This window comes from Ambystoma mexicanum, chromosome 11, assembly GCF_040938575.1.
Source record: "Ambystoma mexicanum isolate Mex_15411 chromosome 11, UKY_AmexF1_1, whole genome shotgun sequence".
Lineage (NCBI taxonomy): Eukaryota > Metazoa > Chordata > Amphibia > Caudata > Ambystomatidae > Ambystoma > Ambystoma mexicanum.
In genome coordinates this window covers 1,178,952,109-1,178,976,434 of record NC_090934.1, presented here as the reverse complement: position 1 = coordinate 1,178,976,434, position 24,326 = coordinate 1,178,952,109, and the positions used below count along the sequence as shown (strand labels likewise).

The 24,326-nt window shown below is 50.0% G+C and overlaps 22 non-coding genes across 22 annotated transcripts; all 22 read right to left on the bottom strand.

Annotated features, from left to right (window-relative positions):
- Window positions 1–236: 236 nt before the first annotated feature.
- TRNAL-CAG (transfer RNA leucine (anticodon CAG)) lies at window positions 237–318 on the bottom strand. Its single transcript has one exon. It is a non-coding gene; the product is annotated as a tRNA-Leu (tRNA).
- Window positions 319–800: 482 nt separating this feature from the next.
- On the bottom strand, window positions 801–883 carry TRNAL-CAG (transfer RNA leucine (anticodon CAG)). Its single transcript has one exon. It is a non-coding gene; the product is annotated as a tRNA-Leu (tRNA).
- Window positions 884–1,909: 1,026 nt separating this feature from the next.
- On the bottom strand, window positions 1,910–1,991 carry TRNAL-CAG (transfer RNA leucine (anticodon CAG)). The gene has a single exon. It is a non-coding gene; the product is annotated as a tRNA-Leu (tRNA).
- A 2,115-nt stretch (window positions 1,992–4,106) lies between these two features.
- Window positions 4,107–4,189, bottom strand: TRNAL-CAG (transfer RNA leucine (anticodon CAG)). Its single transcript has one exon. It is a non-coding gene; the product is annotated as a tRNA-Leu (tRNA).
- Window positions 4,190–5,209: 1,020 nt separating this feature from the next.
- Window positions 5,210–5,291, bottom strand: TRNAL-CAG (transfer RNA leucine (anticodon CAG)). Its single transcript has one exon. It is a non-coding gene; the product is annotated as a tRNA-Leu (tRNA).
- A 482-nt stretch (window positions 5,292–5,773) lies between these two features.
- On the bottom strand, window positions 5,774–5,856 carry TRNAL-CAG (transfer RNA leucine (anticodon CAG)). Its single transcript has one exon. It is a non-coding gene; the product is annotated as a tRNA-Leu (tRNA).
- Window positions 5,857–6,876: 1,020 nt separating this feature from the next.
- Window positions 6,877–6,958, bottom strand: TRNAL-CAG (transfer RNA leucine (anticodon CAG)). The gene has a single exon. It is a non-coding gene; the product is annotated as a tRNA-Leu (tRNA).
- A 481-nt stretch (window positions 6,959–7,439) lies between these two features.
- On the bottom strand, window positions 7,440–7,522 carry TRNAL-CAG (transfer RNA leucine (anticodon CAG)). Its single transcript has one exon. It is a non-coding gene; the product is annotated as a tRNA-Leu (tRNA).
- Window positions 7,523–9,106: 1,584 nt separating this feature from the next.
- On the bottom strand, window positions 9,107–9,177 carry TRNAL-CAG (transfer RNA leucine (anticodon CAG)). The gene has a single exon. It is a non-coding gene; the product is annotated as a tRNA-Leu (tRNA).
- Window positions 9,178–10,197: 1,020 nt separating this feature from the next.
- TRNAL-CAG (transfer RNA leucine (anticodon CAG)) lies at window positions 10,198–10,279 on the bottom strand. The gene has a single exon. It is a non-coding gene; the product is annotated as a tRNA-Leu (tRNA).
- A 482-nt stretch (window positions 10,280–10,761) lies between these two features.
- TRNAL-CAG (transfer RNA leucine (anticodon CAG)) lies at window positions 10,762–10,844 on the bottom strand. The gene has a single exon. It is a non-coding gene; the product is annotated as a tRNA-Leu (tRNA).
- A 1,566-nt stretch (window positions 10,845–12,410) lies between these two features.
- On the bottom strand, window positions 12,411–12,493 carry TRNAL-CAG (transfer RNA leucine (anticodon CAG)). The gene has a single exon. It is a non-coding gene; the product is annotated as a tRNA-Leu (tRNA).
- A 1,020-nt stretch (window positions 12,494–13,513) lies between these two features.
- TRNAL-CAG (transfer RNA leucine (anticodon CAG)) lies at window positions 13,514–13,596 on the bottom strand. Its single transcript has one exon. It is a non-coding gene; the product is annotated as a tRNA-Leu (tRNA).
- A 482-nt stretch (window positions 13,597–14,078) lies between these two features.
- Window positions 14,079–14,161, bottom strand: TRNAL-CAG (transfer RNA leucine (anticodon CAG)). Its single transcript has one exon. It is a non-coding gene; the product is annotated as a tRNA-Leu (tRNA).
- Window positions 14,162–15,181: 1,020 nt separating this feature from the next.
- TRNAL-CAG (transfer RNA leucine (anticodon CAG)) lies at window positions 15,182–15,263 on the bottom strand. Its single transcript has one exon. It is a non-coding gene; the product is annotated as a tRNA-Leu (tRNA).
- A 482-nt stretch (window positions 15,264–15,745) lies between these two features.
- TRNAL-CAG (transfer RNA leucine (anticodon CAG)) lies at window positions 15,746–15,828 on the bottom strand. Its single transcript has one exon. It is a non-coding gene; the product is annotated as a tRNA-Leu (tRNA).
- A 1,020-nt stretch (window positions 15,829–16,848) lies between these two features.
- Window positions 16,849–16,930, bottom strand: TRNAL-CAG (transfer RNA leucine (anticodon CAG)). Its single transcript has one exon. It is a non-coding gene; the product is annotated as a tRNA-Leu (tRNA).
- A 1,578-nt stretch (window positions 16,931–18,508) lies between these two features.
- On the bottom strand, window positions 18,509–18,590 carry TRNAL-CAG (transfer RNA leucine (anticodon CAG)). The gene has a single exon. It is a non-coding gene; the product is annotated as a tRNA-Leu (tRNA).
- A 2,142-nt stretch (window positions 18,591–20,732) lies between these two features.
- TRNAL-CAG (transfer RNA leucine (anticodon CAG)) lies at window positions 20,733–20,813 on the bottom strand. Its single transcript has one exon. It is a non-coding gene; the product is annotated as a tRNA-Leu (tRNA).
- Window positions 20,814–21,833: 1,020 nt separating this feature from the next.
- On the bottom strand, window positions 21,834–21,915 carry TRNAL-CAG (transfer RNA leucine (anticodon CAG)). The gene has a single exon. It is a non-coding gene; the product is annotated as a tRNA-Leu (tRNA).
- A 482-nt stretch (window positions 21,916–22,397) lies between these two features.
- TRNAL-CAG (transfer RNA leucine (anticodon CAG)) lies at window positions 22,398–22,480 on the bottom strand. Its single transcript has one exon. It is a non-coding gene; the product is annotated as a tRNA-Leu (tRNA).
- A 1,020-nt stretch (window positions 22,481–23,500) lies between these two features.
- Window positions 23,501–23,582, bottom strand: TRNAL-CAG (transfer RNA leucine (anticodon CAG)). Its single transcript has one exon. It is a non-coding gene; the product is annotated as a tRNA-Leu (tRNA).
- Window positions 23,583–24,326: the final 744 nt, after the last annotated feature.

The following is a 24,326-nucleotide window of genomic DNA, read 5'->3' as shown; positions in this document are numbered from 1 at the left end:
GCCCATTTGCAAGTCCACAAAGCTAGCACAGTCCTAAAACGGTTTTTCATTTAAGCACTGTAGTACATCTGCCAAAAGGGCAGTGAAGCATTCCAGGACGAACTGCAGACCTAGCTGGAGGACGGGAGTGTGTGGAGCAAGCTCCAACTCCATCTCCCTGTTCCAGAAATCCATGGCCGGCAGTTATAGGAAGCGTGGAATGCAATCACATGAAAAGTAAAAACCCATTTCAGGCATGTCAGAAGTGGGATTCGAACCCACGCCTCCAGAGGAGACTGCGATCTGAACCAGTGCCTTAGACCACTCGGCCATCCTGACTCTGCCTTAGGTGTTTGCCTGAATCGGCTTAGAGGCTATGTTGGCAAGTCTTTGACCACACTTAAATCCTCTTGGATTTCCTAAAATGTCTCCACAGTCTGCCAGGAATATACTCTCGCGCATCCCACCCACCCCTCCTAACCCACCACCCTCCCCATCCATTTTAAAAATGTCACTTCATTCCCACTAGGCCCAGTTAAAAGGACAACACATTGGGTTCTTTATGCATTTTTTCCAAAGGCAAAATGTTGCGGTGCGCCCGTTTGCATGTCCACAAGGCCGGCCCAGTCCAAAGATGGTTTTTCACTGGAGTTCACTTTCCCAAAAAAGAAGCGAAGAAATACAGGAAGCACTGGAAATCAACCATGAGGCCTGCAGTGCGTGCTCCAACTCCATCTCCCTGTTCCAGAAAGCCTTGGCCAGCAGTTATAGGACGCCTGGAATGTTACAATCAAATGAAAAGAAAAATTCTGTTACAGACATGTCAGAAGTGGGATTCGAATCCACGCCTCCAGAGGAGACTGCGACCTGAACACAGTTCCTTAGACCACTCGGCCATCCTGACTCTGCCATTTGCACCCCTCAGATGCGGCTTAGAGGCAATGTTGGAAAGTCTCAAAGACCACCCGCCTAAAATCCTCTCCTATTGCATTAAAGTCTCCCAATTCCTCCCAAAAGAATAATCACAGGCAGGGCAGCACTCATACAACGACTACTGGCACAGACGTGCAGGGTTCAATCCCTATGTACAGCAGCTACTTGTCACAAGCACACATGAGTCTTTCATGTTTCTGCAGAACGGTGCTGCCTGCCACCTGTTAACAGACAGAAGCAACTACACCTCAGGAAATAGGAAGGCAGGAGGCGGGCTGGTTTATGCAAATAAAAGCATGCACTGTGTCCAACCCTTCAGGAGGTTCAGGCAGTGTGCTAGAGCCTTCTTGGTCACAAGAGGTTGGGCACTAGTGCCGGGGAGCCTGTTTAGGCTGAAAGGACTGTGTATGGGCCGGCCTGATCTCCCTGTACTCCTGCACAGGACTCACTCTAAATTACAGGGCTAAAGAGTTCTGCCAGCAAAGCCTATATACAATGGCCGTTCGTGGCCGTTTGGGCAGGCAGGTGGTTGGTTGGGCAGAGGGTGAGGAGGAAGAACTGTGTTCACTCCTCTGCCTGCCTTTTTACCTCTCGCTTCCCCCCACTCACTCCTCCTTCTGCCTCCCACTATGTCACACTAACTTTCCTCCTGACCTCCATTTCAAATAGGTCACTTCATTCCAACTAGGCCCAGTGAAAAGGACAAGACGTTGGGTTCTTTATGCATTTTTTCCAAAGACAAAATGCCGCGCTGCGCCCATTTGCAAGTCCACAAAGCTAGCACAGTCCTAAGACGGTTTTTCATTTAAGCACTGTAGTACACCTGCCAAAAGGGCAGTGAAGCATTCCAGGACGAACTGCAGACCTAGCTGGAGGACGGGAGTGTGTGGAGCAAGCTCCAACTCCAACTCCATCTCCCTGTTCCAGAAATCCCTGGCCGGCAGTTATAGGAAGCGTGGAATGCAATCACATGAAAAGTAAAAACCCATTTCAGGCATGTCAGAAGTGGGATTCGAACCCACGCCTCCAGAGGAGACTGCGACCTGAACCAGTGCCTTAGACCACTCGGCCATCCTGACTCTGCCGTAGGTGCTTGCCTGAATCGGCTTAGAGGCTATGTTGGCAAGTCTTTGACCACACTTAAATCCTCTTGGATTTCCTAAAATGTCTCCACAGTCTGCCAGGAATATACTCTCGCGCATCCCACCCACCCCTCCTAACCCACCACCCTCCCCATCCATTTTAAAAATGTCACTTCATTCCCACTAGGCCCAGTTAAAAGGACAACACATTGGGTTCTTTATGCATTTTTTCCAAAGGCAAAATGTCGCGGTGCGCCCGTTTGCATGTCCACAAGGCCGGCCCAGTCCAAAGATGGTTTTTCACTGGAGTTCACTTTCCCAAAAAAGAAGCGAAGAAATACAGGAAGCACTGGAAATCAACCATGAGGCCTGCAGTGCGTGCTACAACTCCATCTCCCTGTTCCAGAAAGCCTTGGCCAGCAGTTATAGGACGCCTGGAATGTTACAATCAAATGAAAAGAAAAATTCTGTTACAGACATGTCAGAAGTGGGATTCGAACCCACACCTCCAGAGGAGACTGCCTTAGACCACTCGGCCATCCTGACTCTGCCATTTGCACCCCTCAGATGCGGCTTAGAGGCAATGTTGGAAAGTCTCAAAAACCACCCGCCTAAAATCCTCTCCTAATGCATTAAAGTCTCCCAATTCCTCCCAAAAGAATAATCACAGGCAGGGCAGCACTCATACAACGACTACTGGCACAGACGTGCAGGGTTCAATCCCTATGTACAGCAGCTACTTGTCACAAGCACACATGAGTCTTTCATGTTTCTGCAGAACGGTGCTGCCTGCCACCTGTTAACAGACACAAGCAACTACACCTCAGGAAATAGGAAGGCAGGAGGTGGGCTGGTTTATGCAAATAAAAGCATGCACTGTGTCCAACCCTTCAGGAGGTTCAGGCAGTGTGCTAGAGCCTTCTTGGTCACAAGAGGTTGGACACTAGTCCAGGGGAGCCTGTTTAGGCTGAAAGGACTGTGTATGGGCCGGCCTGATCTCCCTGTACTCCTGCACAGGACTCACTCGAAATGATAGGGCTAAAGAGTTCTGCCAGCAAAGCCTATATACAATGGCCGTTCGTGGCCGTTTGGGCAGGCAGGTGGTTGGTTGGGCAGAGGGCGAGGAGGAAGAACTGTGTTCACTCCTCTGCCTGCCTTTTTACCTCTCGCTTCCCCCCACTCACTCCTCCATCTGCCTCCCACTATGTCACACTAACTTTCCTCCTGACCTCCATTTCAAATAGGTCACTTCATTCCAACTAGGCCCAGTGAAAAGGACAAGACGTTGGGTTCTTTATGCATTTTTTCCAAAGACAAAATGCCGCGCTGCGCCCATTTGCAAGTCCACAAAGCTAGCACAGTCCTAAGACGGTTTTTCATTTAAGCACTGTAGTACACCTGCCAAAAGGGCAGTGAAGCATTCCAGGACGAACTGCAGACCTAGCTGGAGGACGGGAGTGTGTGGAGCAAGCTCCAACTCCATCTCCCTGTTCCAGAAGTCCGTGGCCGGCAGTTATAGGAAGCGTGGAATGCAATCACATGAAAAGTAAAAACCCGTTTCAGGCATGTCAGAAGTGGGATTCGAACCCAGACCTGAACGCAGCACCTTAGACCACTCGGCCATCCTGACTCTGCCTTAGGCGCTCGCCTGAATCGGCTTAGAGGCTATGTTGGCAAGTCTTTGACCACACTTAAATCCTCTTGGATTTCCTAAAATGTCTCCACAGTCTGCCAGGAATATACTCTCGCGCATCCCACCCACCCCTCCTAACCCACCACCCTCCCCATCCATTTTAAAAATGTCACTTCATTCCCACTAGGCCCAGTTAAAAGGACAACACATTGGGTTCTTTATGCATTTTTTCCAAAGGCAAAATGTCGCGGTGCGCCCGTTTGCATGTCCACAAGGCCGGCCCAGTCCAAAGATGGTTTTTCACTGGAGTTCACTTTCCCAAAAAAGAAGCGAGGAAATACAGGAAGCACTGGAAATCAACCATGAGGCCTGCAGTGCGTGCTCCAACTCCATCTCCCTGTTCCAGAAAGCCTTGGCCAGCAGTTATAGGACGCCTGGAATGTTACAATCAAATGAAAAGAAAAATTCTGTTACAGACATGTCAGAAGTGGGATTCGAACCCACGCCTCCAGAGGAGACTGCGACCTGAACGCAGCGCCTTAGACCACTCGGCCATCCTGACTCTGCCATTTGCACCCCTCAGATGCGGCTTAGAGGCAATGTTGGAAAGTCTCAAAGACCACCCGCCTAAAATCATCACCTATTGCATTAAAGTCTCCCAATTCCTCCCAAAAGAATAATCACAGGCAGGGCAGCACTCATACAACGACTACTGGCACAGACGTGGAGGGTTCAATCCCTATGTACAGCAGCTACTTGTCACAAGCACACATGAGTCTTTCATGTTTCTGCAGAACGGTGCTGCCTACCACCTGTTAACAGACACAAGCAACTACACCTCAGGAAATAGGAAGGCAGGAGGCGGGCTGGTTTATGCAAATAAAAGCATGCACTGTGTCCAACCCTTCAGGAGGTTCAGGCAGTGTGCTATAGCCTTCTTGGTCACAAGAGGTTGGGCACTAGTCCCGGGGAGCCTGTTTAGGCTGAAAGGACTGTGTATGGGCCGGCCTGATCTCCCTGTACTCCTGCACAGGACTCACTCTAAATGACAGGGCTAAAGAGTTCTGCCAGCAAAGCCTATATACAATGGCCGTTCGTGGCCGTTGGGGCAGGCAGGTGGTTGGTTGGGCAGAGGGCGAGGAGGAAGAACTGTGTTCACTCCTCTGCCTGCCTTTTTACCTCTCGCTTCCCCCCACTCACTCCTCCTTCTGCCTCCCAATATGTCACACTAACTTTCCTCCTGACCTCCATTTCAAATAGGTCACTTCATTCCAACTAGGCCCAGTGAAAAGGACAAGACGTTGGGTTCTTTGTGCATTTTTTCCAAAGACAAAATGCCGCGCTGCGCCCATTTGCAAGTCCACAAAGCTAGCACAGTCCTAAGATGGTTTTTCATTTAAGCACTGTAGTACACCTGCCAAAAGGGCAGTGAAGCATTCCAGGACGAACTGCAGACCTAGCTGGAGGACGGGAGTGTGTGGAGCAAGCTCCAACTCCATCTCCCTGTTCCAGAAATCCATGGCCGGCAGTTATAGGAAGCGTGGAATGCAATCACATGAAAAGTAAAAACCCGTTTCAGGCATGTCAGAAGTGAGATTCGAACCCACGCCTCCAGAGGAGACTGCGACCTGAACCAGTGCCTTAGACCACTCGGCCATCCTGACTCTGCCTTAGGTGCTTGCCTGAATCGGCTTAGAGGCTATGTTGGCAAGTCTTTGACCACACTTAAATCCTCTTGGATTTCCTAAAATGTCTCCACAGTCTGCCAGGAATATAATCTCGCGCATCCCACCCACCCCTCCTAACCCACCACCCTCCCCATCCATTTTAAAAATGTCACTTCATTCCCACTAGGCCCAGTTAAAAGGACAACACATTGGGTTCTTTATGCATTTTTTCCAAAGGCAAAATGTCGCGGTGCGCCCGTTTGCATGTCCACAAGGCCGGCCCAGTCCAAAGATGGTTTTTCACTGGAGTTCACTTTCCCAAAAAAGAAGCGAGGAAATACAGGAAGCACTGGAAATCAACCATGAGGCCTGCAGTGCGTGCTCCAACTCCATCTCCCTGTTCCAGAAAGCCTTGGTCAGCAGTTATAGGACGCCTGGAATGTTACAATCAAATGAAAAGAAAAATTCGGTTACAGATATGTCAGAAGTGGGATTCGAACCCACGCCTCCAGAGGAGACTGCGACCTGAACGCAGCGCCTTAGACCACTCGGCCATCCTAACTCTGCCGTTTGCACCCCTCAGATGCGGCTTAGAGGCAATGTTGGAAAGTCTCAAAGACCACCCGCCTAAAATCATCACCTATTGCATTAAAGTCTCCCAATTCCTCCCAAAAGAATAATCACAGGCAGGGCAGCACTCATACAACGACTACTGGCACAGACGTGCAGGGTTCAATCCCTATGTACAGCAGCTACTTGTCACAAGCACACATGAGTCTTTCATGTTTCTGCAGAACGGTGCTGCCTGCCACCTGTTAACAGACACAAGCAACTACACATCAGGAAATAGGAAGGCAGGAGGCGGGCTGGTTTATGCAAATAAAAGCATGCACTGTGTCCAACCCTTCAGGAGGTTCAGGCAGTGTGCTATAGCCTTCTTGGTCACAAGAGGTTGGGCACTAGTCCCGGGGAGCCTGTTTAGGCTGAAAGGACTGTGTATGGGCCGGCCTGATCTCCCTGTACTCCTGCACAGGACTCACTCTAAATGACAGGGCTAAAGAGTTCTGCCAGCAAAGCCTATATACAATGGCGGTTCGTGGCCGTTGGGGCAGGCAGGTGGTTGGTTGGGCAGAGGGCGAGGAGGAAGAACTGTGTTCACTCCTCTGCCTGCCTTTTTACCTCTCGCTTCCCCCCACTCACTCCTCCATCTGCCTCCCACTATGTCACACTAACTTTCCTCCTGACCTCCATTTCAAATAGGTCACTTCATTCCAACTAGGCCCAGTGAAAAGGACAAGACGTTGGGTTCTTTATGCATTTTTTCCAAAGACAAAATGCCGCGCTGCGCCCATTTGCAAGTCCACAAAGCTAGCACAGTCCTAAGACGGTTTTTCATTTAAGCACTGTAGTACACCTGACAAAAGGGCAGTGAAGCATTCCAGGACGAACTGCAGACCTAGCTGGAGGACGGGAGTGTGTGGAGCAAGCTCCAACTCCATCTCCCTGTTCCGGAAATCCATGGCCGGCAGTTATAGGAAGCGTGGAATGCAATCACATGAAAAGTAAAAACCCATTTCAGGCATGTCAGAAGTGGGATTCGAACCCACGCCTCCAGAGGAGACTGCGATCTGAACCAGTGCCTTAGACCACTCGGCCATCCTGACTCTGCCTTAGGTGTTTGCCTGAATCGGCTTAGAGGCTATGTTGGCAAGTCTTTGACCACACTTAAATCCTCTTGGATTTCCTAAAATGTCTCCACAGTCTGCCAGGAATATACTCTCGCGCATCCCACCCACCCCTCCTAACCCACCACCCTCCCCATCCATTTTAAAAATGTCACTTCATTCCCACTAGGCCCAGTTAAAAGGACAACACATTGGGTTCTTTATGCATTTTTTCCAAAGGCAAAATGTTGCGGTGCGCCCGTTTGCATGTCCACAAGGCCGGCCCAGTCCAAAGATGGTTTTTCACTGGAGTTCACTTTCCCAAAAAGAAGCGAAGAAATACAGGAAGCACTGGAAATCAACCATGAGGCCTGCAGTGCGTGCTCCAACTCCATCTCCCTGTTCCAGAAAGCCTTGGCCAGCAGTTATAGGACGCCTGGAATGTTACAATCAAATGAAAAGAAAAATTCTGTTACAGACATGTCAGAAGTGGGATTCGAACCCACGCCTCCAGAGGAGACTGCGACCTGAACGCAGCTCCTTAGACCACTCGGCCATCCTGACTCTGCCATTTGCACCCCTCAGATGCGGCTTAGAGGCAATGTTGGAAAGTCTCAAAGACCACCCGCCTAAAATCCTCTCCTATTGCATTAAAGTCTCCCAATTCCTCCCAAAAGAATAATCACAGGCAGGGCAGCACTCATACAACGACTACTGGCACAGACGTGCAGGGTTCAATCCCTATGTACAGCAGCTACTTGTCACAAGCACACATGAGTCTTTCATGTTTCTGCAGAACGGTGCTGCCTGCCACCTGTTAACAGACACAAGCAACTACACCTCAGGAAATAGGAAGGCAGGAGGCGGGCTGGTTTATGCAAATAAAAGCATGCACTGTGTCCAACCCTTCAGGAGGTTCAGGCAGTGTGCTAGAGCCTTCTTGGTCACAAGAGGTTGGGCACTAGTCCAGGGGAGCCTGTTTAGGCTGAAAGGACTGTGTATGGGCCGGCCTGATCTTCCTGTACTCCTGCACAGGACTCACTCTAAATGACAGGGCTAAAGAGTTCTGCCAGCAAAGCCTATATACAATGGCCGTTCGTGGCCGTTTGGGCAGGCAGGTGGTTGGTTGGGCAGAGGGCGAGGAGGAAGAACTGTGTTCACTCCTCTGCCTGCCTTTTTACCTCTCGCTTCCCCCCACTCACTCCTCCATCTGCCTCCCACTATGTCACACTAACTTTCCTCCTGACCTCCATTTCAAATAGGTCACTTCATTCCAACTAGGCCCAGTGAAAAGGACAAGACGTTGGGTTCTTTATGCATTTTTTCCAAAGACAAAATGCCGCGCTGCGCCCATTTGCAAGTCCACAAAGCTAGCACAGTCCTAAGACGGTTTTTCATTTAAGCACTGTAGTACACCTGCCAAAAGAGCAGTGAAGCATTCCAGGACGAACTGCAGACCTAGCTGGAGGACGGGAGTGTTTGGAGCAAGCTCCAACTCCATCTCCCTGTTTCAGAAATCCGTGGCCGGCAGTTATAGGAAGCGTGGAATGCAATCACATGAAAAGTAAAAACCCATTTCTGGCATGTCATAAGTGAGATTCGAACCCACGCCTCCAGAGGAGACTGCGACCTGAACCAGTGCCTTAGACCACTCGGCCATCCTGACTCTGCCTTAGGTGCTTGCCTGAATCGGCTTAGAGGCTATGTTGGCAAGTCTTTGACCACACTTAAATCCTCTTGGATTTCCTAAAATGTCTCCACAGTCTGCCAGGAATATAATCTCGCGCATCCCACCCACCCCTCCTAACCCACCACCCTCCCCATCCATTTTAAAAATGTCACTTCATTCCCACTAGGCCCAGTTAAAAGGACAACACATTGGGTTCTTTATGCATTTTTTCCAAAGGCAAAATGTCGCGGTGCGCCCGTTTGCATGTCCACAAGGCCGGCCCAGTCCAAAGATGGTTTTTCACTGGAGTTCACTTTCCCAAAAAAGAAGCGAGGAAATACAGGAAGCACTGGAAATCAACCATGAGGCCTGCAGTGCGTGCTCCAACTCCATCTCCCTGTTCCAGAAAGCCTTGGCCAGCAGTTATAGGACGCCTGGAATGTTACAATCAAATGAAAAGAAAAATTCGGTTACAGATATGTCAGAAGTGGGATTCGAACCCACGCCAGCGACCTGAACGCAGCGCCTTAGACCACTCGGCCATCCTAACTCTGCCATTTGCACCCCTCAGATGCGGCTTAGAGGCAATGTTGGAAAGTCTCAAAGACCACCCGCCTAAAATCATCACCTATTGCATTAAAGTCTCCCAATTCCTCCCAAAAGAATAATCGCAGGCAGGGCAGCACTCATACAACGACTACTGGCACAGACGTGCAAGGTTCAATCCCTATGTACAGCAGCTACTTGTCACAAGCACACATGAGTCTTTCATGTTTCTGCAGAACGGTGCTGCCTGCCACCTGTTAACAGACACAAGCAACTACACCTCAGGAAATAGGAAGGCAGGAGGCGGGCTGGTTTATGCAAATAAAAGCATGCACTGTGTCCAACCCTTCAGGAGGTTCAGGCAGTGTGCTATAGCCTTCTTGGTCACAAGAGGTTGGGCACTAGTCCCGGGGAGCCTGTTTAGGCTGAAAGGACTGTGTATGGGCCGGCCTGATCTCCCTGTACTCCTGCACAGGACTCACTCTAAATGACAGGGCTAAAGAGTTCTGCCAGCAAAGCCTATATACAATGGCGGTTCGTGGCCGTTGGGGCAGGCAGGTGGTTGGTTGGGCAGAGGGCGAGGAGGAAGAACTGTGTTCACTCCTCTGCCTGCCTTTTTACCTCTCGCTTCCCCCCACTCACTCCTCCTTCTGCCTCCCACTATGTCACACTAACTTTCCTCCTGACCTCCATTTCAAATAGGTCACTTCATTCCAACTAGGCCCAGTGAAAAGGACAAGACGTTGGGTTCTTTATGCATTTTTTCCAAAGACAAAAAGCCGCGCTGCGCCCATTTGCAAGTCCACAAAGCTAGCACAGTCCTAAGACGGTTTTTCATTTAAGCACTGTAGTACACCTGCCAAAAGGGCAGTGAAGCATTCCAGGACGAACTGCAGACCTAGCTGGAGGACGGGAGTGTGTGGAGCAAGCTCCAACTCCATCTCCCTGTTCCAGAAATCCATGGCCGGCAGTTATAGGAAGCGTGGAATGCAATCACATGAAAAGTAAAAACCCATTTCAGGCATGTCAGAAGTGGGATTCGAACCCACGCCTCCAGAGGAGACTGCGATCTGAACCAGTGCCTTAGACCACTCGGCCATCCTGACTCTGCCTTAGGTGTTTGCCTGAATCGGCTTAGAGGCTATGTTGGCAAGTCTTTGACCACACTTAAATCCTCTTGGATTTCCTAAAATGTCTCCACAGTCTGCCAGGAATATACTCTCGCGCATCCCACCCACCCCTCCTAACCCACCACCCTCCCCATCCATTTTAAAAATGTCACTTCATTCCCACTAGGCCCAGTTAAAAGGACAACACATTGGGTTCTTTATGCATTTTTTCCAAAGGCAAAATGTTGCGGTGCGCCCGTTTGCATGTCCACAAGGCCGGCCCAGTCCAAAGATGGTTTTTCACTGGAGTTCACTTTCCCAAAAAAGAAGCGAAGAAATACAGGAAGCACTGGAAATCAACCATGAGGCCTGCAGTGCGTGCTCCAACTCCATCTCCCTGTTCCAGAAAGCCTTGGCCAGCAGTTATAGGACGCCTGGAATGTTACAATCAAATGAAAAGAAAAATTCTGTTACAGACATGTCAGAAGTGGGATTCGAACCCACGCCTCCAGAGGAGACTGCAACCTGAACGCAGCTCCTTAGACCACTCGGCCATCCTGACTCTGCCATTTGCACCCCTCAGATGCGGCTTAGAGGCAATGTTGGAAAGTCTCAAAGACCACCCGCCTAAAATCCTCTCCTATTGCATTAAAGTCTCCCAATTCCTCCCAAAAGAATAATCACAGGCAGGGCAGCACTCATACAACGACTACTGGCACAGACGTGCAGGGTTCAATCCCTATGTACAGCAGCTACTTGTCACAAGCACACATGAGTCTTTCATGTTTCTGCAGAACGGTGCTGCCTGCCACCTGTTAACAGACACAAGCAACTACACCTCAGGAAATAGGAAGGCAGGAGGCGGGCTGGTTTATGCAAATAAAAGCATGCACTGTGTCCAACCCTTCAGGAGGTTCAGGCAGTGTGCTAGAGCCTTCTTGGTCACAAGAGGTTGGGCACTAGTCCAGGGGAGCCTGTTTAGGCTGAAAGGACTGTGTATGGGCCGGCCTGATCTCCCTGTACTCCTGCACAGGACTCACTCTAAATGACAGGGCTAAAGAGTTCTGCCAGCAAAGCCTATATACAATGGCCGTTCGTGGCCGTTTGGGCAGGCAGGTGGTTGGTTGGGCAGAGGGCGAGGAGGAAGAACTGTGTTCACTCCTCTGCCTGCCTTTTTACCTCTCGCTTCCCCCCACTCACTCCTCCATCTGCCTCCCACTATGTCACACTAACTTTCCTCCTGACCTCCATTTCAAATAGGTCACTTCATTCCAACTAGGCCCAGTGAAAAGGACAAGACGTTGGGTTCTTTATGCATTTTTTCCAAAGACAAAATGCCGCGCTGCGCCCATTTGCAAGTCCACAAAGCTAGCACAGTCCTAAGACGGTTTTTCATTTAAGCACTGTAGTACACCTGCCAAAAGGGCAGTGAAGCATTCCAGGACGAACTGCAGACCTAGCTGGAGGACGGGAGTGTGTGGAGCAAGCTCCAACTCCATCTCCCTGTTCCAGAAGTCCGTGGCCGGCAGTTATAGGAAGCGTGGAATGCAATCACATGAAAAGTAAAAACCCGTTTCAGGCATGTCAGAAGTGGGATTCGAACCCAGACCTGAACGCAGCACCTTAGACCACTCGGCCATCCTGACTCTGCCTTAGGCGCTTGCCTGAATCGGCTTAGAGGCTATGTTGGCAAGTCTTTGACCACACTTAAATCCTCTTGGATTTCCTAAAATGTCTCCACAGTCTGCCAGGAATATACTCTCGCGCATCCCACCCACCCCTCCTAACCCACCACCCTCCCCATCCATTTTAAAAATGTCACTTCATTCCCACTAGGCACAGTTAAAAGGACAACACATTGGGTTCTTTATGCATTTTTTCCAAAGGCAAAATGTCGCGGTGCGCCCGTTTGCATGTCCACAAGGCCGGCCCAGTCCAAAGATGGTTTTTCACTGGAGTTCACTTTCCCAAAAAAGAAGCGGGGAAATACAGGAAGCACTGGAAATCAACCATGAGGCCTGCAGTGCGTGCTCCAACTCCATCTCCCTGTTCCAGAAAGCCTTGGCCAGCAGTTATAGGACGCCTGGAATGTTACAATCAAATGAAAAGAAAAATTCTGTTACAGACATGTCAGAAGTGGGATTCAAACCCACGCCTCCAGAGGAGACTGCGACCTGAACGCAGCGCCTTAGACCACTCGGCCATCCTGACTCTGCCATTTGCACCCCTCAGATGCGGCTTAGAGGCAATGTTGGAAAGTCTCAAAGACCACCCGCCTAAAATCCTCTCCTATTGCATTAAAGTCTCCCAATTCCTCCCAAAAGAATAATCACAGGCAGGGCAGCACTCATACAACGACTACTGGCACAGACGTGCAGGGTTCAATCCCTATGTACAGCAGCTACTTGTCACAAGCACACATGAGTCTTTCATGTTTCTGCAGAACGGTGCTGCCTGCCACCTGTTAACAGACACAAGCAACTACACCTCAGGAAATAGGAAGGCAGGAGGCGGGCTGGTTTATGCAAATAAAAGCATGCACTGTGTCCAACCCTTCAGGAGGTTCAGGCAGTGTGCTAGAGCCTTCTTGGTCACAAGAGGTTGGGCACTAGTCCCGGGGAGCCTGTTTAGGCTGAAAGGACTGTGTATGGGCCGGCCTGATCTCCCTGTACTCCTGCACAGGACTCACTCTAAATGACAGGGCTAAAGAGTTCTGCCAGCAAAGCCTATATACAATGGCCGTTCGTGGCCGTTTGGGCAGGCAGGTGGTTGGTTGGGCAGAGGGCGAGGAGGAAGAACTGTGTTCACTCCTCTGCCTGCCTTTTTACCTCTCGCTTCCCCCCACTCACTCCTCCATCTGCCTCCCACTATGTCACACTAACTTTCCTCCTGACCTCCATTTCAAATAGGTCACTTCATTCCAACTAGGCCCAGTGAAAAGGACAAGACGTTGGGTTCTTTATGCATTTTTTCCAAAGACAAAATGCCGCGCTGCGCCCATTTGCAAATCCACAAAGCTAGCACAGTCCTAAGACGGTTTTTCATTTAAGCACTGTAGTACACCTGCCAAAAGGGCAGTGAAGCATTCCAGGACGAACTGCAGACCTAGCTGGAGGACGGGAGTGTGTGGAGCAAGCTCCAACTCCATCTCCCTGTTCCAGAAGTCCGTGGCCGGCAGTTATAGGAAGCGTGGAATGCAATCACATGAAAAGTAAAAACCCGCTTCAGGCATGTCAGAAGTGGGATTCGAACCCACGCCTCCAGAGGAGACTGCGACCTGAACGCAGCTCCTTAGACCACTCGGCCATCCTGACTCTGCCTTAGGCGCTCGCCTGAATCGGCTTAGAGGCTATGTTGGCAAGTCTTTGACCACACTTAAATCCTCTTGGATTTCCTAAAATGTCTCCACAGTCTGCCAGGAATATACTCTCGCGCATCCCACCCACCCCTCCTAACCCACCACCCTCCCCATCCATTTTAAAAATGTCACTTCATTCCCACTAGGCCCAGTTAAAAGGACAACACATTGGGTTCTTTATGCATTTTTTCCAAAGGCAAAATGTCGCGGTGCGCCCGTTTGCATGTCCACAAGGCCGGCCCAGTCCAAAGATGGTTTTTCACTGGAGTTCACTTTCCCAAAAAAGAAGCGAGGAAATACAGGAAGCACTGGAAATAAACCATGAGGCCTGCAGTGCGTGCTCCAACTCCATCTCCCTGTTCCAGAAAGCCTTGGCCAGCAGTTATAGGACGCCTGGAATGTTACAATCAAATGAAAAGAAAAATTCTGTTACAGACATGTCAGAAGTGGGATTCGAACCCACGCCTCCAGAGGAGACTGCGACCTGAACCCAGCGTCTTAGACCACTCGGCCATCCTAACTCTGCCATTTGCACCCCTCAGATGCGGCTTAGAGGCAATGTTGGAAAGTCTCAAAGACCACCCGCCTAAAATCCTCTCCTATTGCATTAAAGTCTCCCAATTCCTCCCAAAAGAATAATCACAGGCAGGGCAGCACTCATACAACGACTACTGGCACAGACGTGCAGGGTTCAATCCCTATGTACAGCAGCTACTTGTCACAAGCACACATGAGTCTTTCATGTTTCTGCAGAACGGTGCTGCCTGCCACCTGTTAACAGACACAAGCAACTACACCTCAGGAAATAGGAAGGCAGGAGGCGGGCTGGTTTATGCAAATAAAAGCATGCACTGTGTCCAACCCTTCAGGAGGTTCAGGCAGTGTGCTAGAGCCTTCTTGGTCACAAGAGGTTGGGCACTAGTCCCGGGGAGCCTGTTTAGGCTGAAAGGACTGTGTATGGGCCGGCCTGATCTCCCTGTACTCCTGCACAGGACTCACTCTAAATGACAGGGCTAAAGAGTTCTGCCAGCAAAGCCTATATACAATGGCCGTTCGGGGCCGTTTGGGCAGACAGGTGGTTGGTTGGGCAGAGGGCGAGGAGGAAGAACTGTGTTCACTCCTCTGCCTGCCTTTTTACCTCTCGCTTCCCCCCACTCACTCCTCCATCTGCCTCCCACTATGTCACACTAACTTTCCTCCTGATCTCCATTTCAAATAGGTCACTTCATTCCAACTAGGCCCAGTGAAAAGGACAAGACGTTGGGTTCTTTATGCATTTTTTCCAAAGACAAAATGCCGCGCTGCGCCCATTTGCAAGTCCACAAAGCTAGCACAGTCCTAAGACGGTTTTTCATTTAAGCACTGTAGTACACCTGCCAAAAGGGCAGTGAAGCATTCCAGGACGAACTGCAGACCTAGCTGGAGGACGGGAGTGTGTGGAGCAAGCTCCAACTCCATCTCCCTGTTCCAGAAATCCATGACCTGCAGTTATAGGAAGCGTGGAATGCAATCACATGAAAAGTAAAAACCCATTTCAGGCATGTCAGAAGTGGGATTCGAAACCACGCCTCCAGAGGAGACTGCGATCTGAACCAGTGCCTTAGACCACTCGGCCATCCTGACTCTGCCTTAGGTGCTTGCTTGAATCGGCTTAGAGGCTATGTTGGCAAGTCTTTGACCACACTTAAATCCTCTTGGATTTCCTAAAATGTCTCCACAGTCTGCCAGGAATATACTCTCGCGCATCCCACCCACCCCTCCTAACCCACCACCCTCCCCATCCATTTTAAAAATGTCACTTCATTCCCACTAGGCCCAGTTAAAAGGACAACACATTGGGTTCTTTATGCATTTTTTCCAAAGGCAAAATGTCGCGGTGCGCCCGTTTGCATGTCCACAAGTCCGGCCCAGTCCAAAGATGGTTTTTCACTGGAGTTCACTTTCCCAAAAAAGAAGCGAGGAAATACAGGAAGCACTGGAAATCAACCATGAGGCCTGCAGTGCGTGCTCCAACTCCATCTCCCTGTTCCAGAAAGCCTTGGCCAGCAGTTATAGGATGCCTGGAATGTTACAATCAAATGAAAAGAAAAATTCTGTTACAGACATGTCAGAAGTGGGATTCGAACCCACGCCTCCAGAGGAGACTGCGACCTGAACGCAGCGCCTTAGACCACTCGGCCATCCTGACTCTGCCATTTGCACCCCTCAGATGCGGCTTAGAGGCAATGTTGGAAAGTCTCAAAGACCACCCGCCTAAAATCATCACCTATTGCATTAAAGTCTCCCAATTCCTCCCAAAAGAATAATCACAGGCAGGGCAGCACTCATACAACGACTACTGGCACAGACGTGCAGGGTTCAATCCCTATGTACAGCAGCTACTTGTCACAAGCACACATGAGTCTTTCATGTTTCTGCAGAACGGTGCTGCCTACCACCTGTTAACAGACACAAGCAACTACACCTCAGGAAATAGGAAGGCAGGAGGCGGGCTGGTTTATGCAAATAAAAGCATGCACTGTGTCCAACCCTTCAGGAGGTTCAGGCAGTGTGCTATAGCCTTCTTGGTCACAAGAGGTTGGGCACTAGTCCCGGGGAGCCTGTTTAGGCTGAAAGGACTGTGTATGGGCCGGCCTGATCTCCCTGTACTCCTGCACAGGACTCACTCTAAATGACAGGGCTAAAGAGTTCTGCCAGCAAAGCCTATATACAATGGCGGTTCGTGGCCGTTGGGGCAGGCAGGTGGTTGGTTGGGCAGAGGGCGAGGAGGAAGAACTGTGTTCACTCCTCTGCCTGCCTTTTTACCTCTCGCTTCCCCCCACTCACTCCTCCTTCTGCCTCCCACTATGTCACACTAACTTTCCTCCTGACCTCCATTTCAAATAGGTCACTTCATTCCAACTAGGCCCAGTGAAAAGGACAAGACGTTGGGTTCTTTATGCATTTTTTCCAAAGACAAAATGCCGCGCTGCGCCCATTTGCAAGTCCACAAAGCTAGCACAGTCCTAAGACGGTTTTTCATTTAAGCACTGTAGTACACCTGCCAAAAGGGCAGTGAAGCATTCCAGGACGAACTGCAGACCTAGCTGGAGGACGGGAGTGTGTGGAGCAAGCTCCAACTCCATCTCCCTGTTCCAGAAATCCATGGCCGGCAGTTATAGGAAGCGTGGAATGCAATCACATGAAAAGTAAAAACCCATTTCAGGCATGTCAGAAGTGGGATTCGAACCCACGCCTCCAGAGGAGACTGCGATCTGAACCAGTGCCTTAGACCACTCGGCCATCCTGACTCTGCCTTAGGTGTTTGCCTGAATCGGCTTAGAGGCTATGTTGGCAAGTCTTTGACCACACTTAAATCCTCTTGGATTTCCTAAAATGTCTCCACAGTCTGCCAGGAATATACTCTCGCGCATCCCACCCACCCCTCCTAACCCACCACCCTCCCCATCCATTTTAAAAATGTCACTTCATTCCCACTAGGCCCAGTTAAAAGGACAACACATTGGGTTCTTTATGCATTTTTTCCAAAGGCAAAATGTTGCGGTACGCCCGTTTGCATGTCCACAAGGCCGGCCCAGTCCAAAGATGGTTTTTCACTGGAGTTCACTTTCCCAAAAAAGAAGCGAAGAAATACAGGAAGCACTGGAAATCAACCATGAGGCCTGCAGTGCGTGCTCCAACTCCATCTCCCTGTTCCAGAAAGCCTTGGCCAGCAGTTATAGGACGCCTGGAATGTTACAATCAAATGAAAAGAAAAATTCTGTTACAGACATTTCAGAAGTGGGGGAAGTGGGAATCGAACCCACACCTCCAGAGGAGACTGCCTTAGACCACTCGGCCATCCTGACTCTGCCATTTGCCCCCCTCAGATGCGGCTTAGAGGCAATGTTGGAAAGTCTCAAAGACCACCCGCCTAAAATCCTCTCCTAATACATTAAAGTCACCCAATTGCTCCCAAAAGAATAATCACAGGCAGGGCAGCACTCATACAACGACTACTGGCACAGACGTGCAGGGTTCAATCCCTATGTACAGCAGCTACTTGTCACAAGCACACATGAGTCTTTCATGTTTCTGCAGAACGGTGCTGCCTGCCACCTGTTAACAGACACAAGCAACTACACCTCAGGAAATAGGAAGGCAGGAGGCGGGCTGGTTTATGCAAATAAAAGCATGCACTGTGTCCAACCCTTCAGGAGGTTCAGGCAGTGTGCTAGAGCCTTCTTGGTCACAAGAGGTTGGGCACTAGTCCAGGGGAGCCTGTTTAGGCTGAAAGGACTGTGTATGGGCCGGCCTGATCTCCCTGTACTCCTGCACAGGACTCACTCTAAATGACAGGGCTAAAGAGTTCTGCCAGCAAAGCCTATATACAATGGCCGTTCGTGGCCGTTTGGGCAGGCAGGTGGTTGGTTGGGCAGAGGGCGAGGAGGAAGAACTGTGTTCACTCCTCTGCCTGACTTTTTACCTCTCGCTTCCCCCCACTTACTCCTCCATCTGCCTCCCACTATGTCACACTAACTTTCCTCCTGACCTCCATTTCAAATAGGTCACTTCATTCCAACTAGGCCCAGTGAAAAGGACAAGACGTTGGGTTCTTTATGCATTTTTTCCAAAGACAAAATGCCGCGCTGCGCCCATTTGCAAGTCCACAAAGCTAGCACAGTCCTAAGACGGTTTTTCATTTAAGCACTGTAGTACACCTGCCAAAAGAGCAGTGAAGCATTCCAGGACGAACTGCAGACCTAGCTGGAGGACGGGAGTGTGTGGAGCAAGCTCCAACTCCATCTCCCTGTTCCAGAAATCCATGGCCGGCAGTTATAGGAAGCGTGGAATGCAATCACATGAAAAGTAAAAACCCATTTCAGGCATGTCAGAAGTGGGATTCGAACCCACGCCTCCAGAGGAGACTGCGATCTGAACCAGTGCCTTAGACCACTCGGCCATCCTGACTCTGCCTTAGGTGTTTGCCTGAATCGGCTTAGAGGCTATGTTGGCAAGTCTTTGACCACACTTAAATCCTCTTGGATTTCCTAAAATGTCTCCACAGTCTGCCAGGAATATACTCTCGCGCATCCCACCCACCCCTCCTAACCCACCACCCTCCCCATCCATTTTAAAAATGTCACTTCATTCCCACTAGGCCCAGTTAAAAGGACAACACATTGGGTTCTTTATGCATTTTTTCCAAAGGCAAAATGTTGCGGTACGCCCGTTTGCATGTCCACAAGGCCGGCCCAGTCCAAAGATGGTTTTTCACTGGAGTTCACTTTCCCAAAAAAGAAGCGAAGAAATACAGGAAGCACTGGAAATCAACCATGAGGCCTGCAGTGCGTGCTCCAACTCCATCTCCCTGTTCCAGAAAGCCTTGGCCAGCAGTTATAGGACGCCTGGAATGTTACAATCAAATGAAAAGAAAAATTCTGTTACAGACATTTCAGAAGTGGGGGAAGTGGGAATCGAACCCACACCTCCAGAGGAGACTGCCTTAGACCACTCGGCCATCCTGACTCTGCCATTTGCCCCCCTCAGATGCGGCTTAGAGGCAATGTTGGAAAGTCTCAAAGACCACCCGCCTAAAATCCTCTCCTAATACATTAAAGTCACCCAATTGCTCCCAAAAGAATAATCACAGGCAGGGCAGCACTCATACAACGACTACTGGCACAGACGTGCAGGGTTCAATCCCTATGTACAGCAGCTACTTGTCACAAGCACACATGAGTCTTTCATGTTTCTGCAGAACGGTGCTGCCTGCCACCTGTTAACAGACACAAGCAACTACACCTCAGGAAATAGGAAGGCAGGAGGCGGGCTGGTTTATGCAAATAAAAGCATGCACTGTGTCCAACCCTTCAGGAGGTTCAGGCAGTGTGCTAGAGCCTTCTTGGTCACAAGAGGTTGGGCACTAGTCCAGGGGAGCCTGTTTAGGCTGAAAGGACTGTGTATGGGCCGGCCTGATCTCCCTGTACTCCTGCACAGGACTCACTCTAAATGACAGGGCTAAAGAGTTCTGCCAGCAAAGCCTATATACAATGGCCGTTCGTGGCCGTTTGGGCAGGCAGGTGGTTGGTTGGGCAGAGGGCGAGGAGGAAGAACTGTGTTCACTCCTCTGCCTGACTTTTTACCTCTCGCTTCCCCCCACTTACTCCTCCATCTGCCTCCCACTATGTCACACTAACTTTCCTCCTGACCTCCATTTCAAATAGGTCACTTCATTCCAACTAGGCCCAGTGAAAAGGACAAGACGTTGGGTTCTTTATGCATTTTTTCCAAAGACAAAATGCCGCGCTGCGCCCATTTGCAAGTCCACAAAGCTAGCACAGTCCTAAGACGGTTTTTCATTTAAGCACTGTAGTACACCTGCCAAAAGAGCAGTGAAGCATTCCAGGACGAACTGCAGACCTAGCTGGAGGACGGGAGTGTTTGGAGCAAGCTCCAACTCCATCTCCCTGTTTCAGAAATCCGTGGCCGGCAGTTATAGGAAGCGTGGAATGCAATCACGTGAAAAGCAAAAACCCATTTCTGGCATGTCAGAAGTGGGATTCGAACCCACGCCTCCAGAGGAGACTGCGACTTGAACCAGTGCCTTAGACCACTCGGCCATCCTGACTCTGCCTTAGGTGCTTGCCTGAATCGGCTTAGAGGCTATGTTGGCAAGTCTTTGACCACACTTAAATCCTCTTGGATTTCCTAAAATGTCTCCACAGTCTGCCAGGAATATAATCGCGCGCATCCCACCCACCCCTCCTAACCCACCACCCTCCCCATCCATTTTAAAAATGTCATTTCATTCCCTCTAGGCCCAGTTAAAAGGACAACACATTGGGTTCTTTATGCATTTTTTCCAAAGGCAAAATGTCGCGGTGCGCCCGTTTGCATGTCCACAAGGCCGGCCCAGTCCAAAGATGGTTTTTCACTGGAGTTCACTTTCCCAAAAAAGAAGCGAGGAAATACAGGAAGCACTGGAAATCAACCATGAGGCCTGCAGTGCGTGCTCCAACTCCATCTCCCTGTTCCAGAAAGCCTTGGCCAGCAGTTATAGGACGCCTGGAATGTTACAATCAAATGAAAAGAAAAATTCGGTTACAGATATGTCAGAAGTGGGATTCGAACCCACGCCTCCAGAGGAGACAGCGACCTGAGCAGCGCCTTAGACCACTCGGCCATCCTGACTCTGCCATTTGCACTCCTCAGATGCGGCTTAGAGGCAATGTTGGAAAGTCTCAAAGACCACCCGCCTAAAATCATCACCTATTGCATTAAAGTCTCCCAATTCCTCCCAAAAGAATAATCACAGGCAGGGCAGCACTCATACAACGACTACTGGCACAGACGTGCAGGGTTCAATCCCTATGTACAGCAGCTACTTGTCACAAGCACACATGAGTCTTTCATGTTTCTGCAGAACGGTGCTGCCTGCCACCTGTTAACAGACACAAGCAACTACACCTCAGGAAATAGGAAGGCAGGAGGCGGGCTGGTTTATGCAAATAAAAGCATGCACTGTGTCCAACCCTTCAGGAGGTTCAGGCAGTGTGCTATAGCCTTCTTGGTCACAAGAGGTTGGGCACTAGTCCCGGGGAGCCTGTTTAGGCTGAAAGGACTGTGTATGGGCCGGCCTGATCTCCCTGTACTCCTGCACAGGACTCACTCTAAATGACAGGGCTAAAGAGTTCTGCCAGCAAAGCCTATATACAATGGCGGTTCGTGGCCGTTGGGGCAGGCAGGTGGTTGGTTGGGCAGAGGGCGAGGAGGAAGAACTGTGTTCACTCCTCTGCCTGCCTTTTTACCTCTCGCTTCCCCCCACTCACTCCTCCTTCTGCCTCCCACTATGTCACACTAACTTTCCTCCTGACCTCCATTTCAAATAGGTCACTTCATTCCAACTAGGCCCAGTGAAAAGGACAAGACGTTGGGTTCTTTATGCATTTTTTCCAAAGACAAAATGCAGCGCTGCGCTCATTTGCAAGTCCACAAAGCTAGCACAGTCCTAAGACGGTTTTTCATTTAAGCACTGTAGTACACCTGCCAAAAGGGCAGTGAAGCATTCCAGGACGAACTGCAGACCTAGCTGGAGGACGGGAGTGTGTGGAGCAAGCAACAACTCCATCTCCCTGTTCCAGAAATCCATGGCCGGCAGTTATAGGAAGCGTGGAATGCAATCACATGAAAAGTAAAAACCCATTTCAGGCATGTCAGAAGTGGGATTCGAACCCACGCCTCCAGAGGAGACTGCGATCTGAACCAGTGCCTTAGACCACTCGGCCATCCTGATTCTGCCTTAGGTGTTTGCCTGAATCGGCTTAGAGGCTATGTTGGCAAGTCTTTGACCACACTTAAATCCTCTTGGATTTCCTAAAATGTCTCCACAGTCTGCCAGGAATATACTCTCGCGCATCCCACCCACCCCTCCTAACCCACCACCCTCCCCATCCATTTTAAAAATGTCACTTCATTCCCACTAGGCCCAGTTAAAAGGACAACACATTGGGTTCTTTATGCATTTTTTCCAAAGGCAAAATGTTGCGGTGCGCCCGTTTGCATGTCCACAAGGCCGGCCCAGTCCAAAGATGGTTTTTCACTGGAGTTCACTTTCCCAAAAAAGAAGCGAAGAAATACAGGAAGCACTGGAAATCAACCATGAGGCCTGCAGTGCGTGCTCCAACTCCATCTCCCTGTTCCAGAAAGCCTTGGCCAGCAGTTATAGGACGCCTGGAATGTTACAATCAAATGAAAAGAAAAATTCTGTTACAGACATGTCAGAAGTGGGATTCGAACCCACGCCTCCAGAGAAGACTGCGACCTGAACGCAGCTCCTTAGACCACTCGGCCATCCTGACTCTGCCATTTGCACCCCTCATATGCGGCTTAGAGGCAATGTTGGAAAGTCTCAAAGACCACCCGCCTAAAATCCTCTCCTATTGCATTAAAGTCTCCCAATTCCTCCCAAAAGAATAATCACAGGCAGGGCAGCACTCATACAACGACTACTGGCACAGACGTGCAGGGTTCAATCCCTATGTACAGCAGCTACTTGTCACAAGCACACATGAGTCTTTCATGTTTCTGCAGAACGGTGCTGCCTGCCACCTGTTAACAGACACAAGCAACTACACCTCAGGAAATAGGAAGGCAGGAGGCGGGCTGGTTTATGCAAATAAAAGCATGCACTGTGTCCAACCCTTCAGGAGGTTCAGGCAGTGTGCTATAGCCTTCTTGGTCACAAGAGGTTGGGCACTAGTCCCGGGGAGCCTGTTTAGGCTGAAAGGACTGTGTATGGGCCGGCCTGATCTCCCTGTACTCCTGCACAGGACTCACTGTAAATGACAGGGCTAAAGAGTTCTGCCAGCAAAGCCTATATACAATGGCCGTTCGGGGCCGTTTGGGCAGACAGGTGGTTGGTTGGGCAGAGGGCGAGGAGGAAGAACTGTGTTCATTCCTCTGCCTGCCTTTTTACCTCTCGCTTCCCCCCACTCACTCCTCCATCTGCCTCCCACTATGTCACACTAACTTTCCTCCTGACCTCCATTTCAAATAGGTCACTTCATTCCAACTAGGCCCAGTGAAAAGGACAAGACGTTGGGTTCTTTGTGCATTTTTTCCAAAGACAAAATGCCGCGCTGCGCCCATTTGCAAGTCCACAAAGCTAGCACAGTCCTAAGACGGTTTTTCATTTAAGCACTGTAGTACACCTGCCAAAAGGGCAGTGAAGCATTCCAGGACGAACTGCAGACCTAGCTGGAGGACGGGAGTGTGTGGAGTAAGCTCCAACTCCATCTCCCTGTTCCAGAAATCCATGGCCTGCAGTTATAGGAAGCGTGGAATGCAATCACATGAAAAGTAAAAACCCATTTCAGGCATGTCAGAAGTGGGATTCGAACCCACGCCTCCAGAGGAGACTGCGATCTGAACCAGTGCCTTAGACCACTCGGCCATCCTGACTCTGCCTTAGGTGCTTGCTTGAATCGGCTTAGAGGCTATGTTGGCAAGTCTTTGACCACACTTAAATCCTCTTGGATTTCCTAAAATGTCTCCACAGTCTGCCAGGAATATACTCTCGCGCATCCCACCCACCCCTCTAACCCACCACCCTCCCCATCCATTTTAAAAATGTCACTTCATTCCCACTAGGCCCAGTTAAAAGGACAACACATTGGGTTCTTTATGCATTTTTTCCAAAGGCAAAATGTTGCGGTGCGCCCGTTTGCATGTCCACAAGGCCGGCCCAGTCCAAAGATGGTTTTTCACTGGAGTTCACTTTCCCAAAAAAGAAGCGAAGAAATACAGGAAGCACTGGAAATCAACCATGAGGCCTGCAGTGCGTGCTCCAACTCCATCTCCCTGTTCCAGAAAGCCTTGGCCAGCAGTTATAGGACGCCTGGAATGTTACAATCAAATGAAAAGAAAAATTCTGTTACAGACATTTCAGAAGTGGGAGAAGTGGGATTCGAACCCACGCCTCCAGAGGAGACTGCCTTAGACCACTCGGCCATCCTGACTCTGCCATTTGCACCCCTCAGATGTGGCTTAGAGGCAATGTTGGAAAGTCTCAAAGACCACCCGCCTAAAATCCTCTCCTAATACATTAAAGTCTCCCAATTGCTCCCAAAAGAATAATCACAGGCAGGGCAGCACTCATACAACGACTACTGGCACAGACGTGCAGGGTTCAATCCCTATGTACAG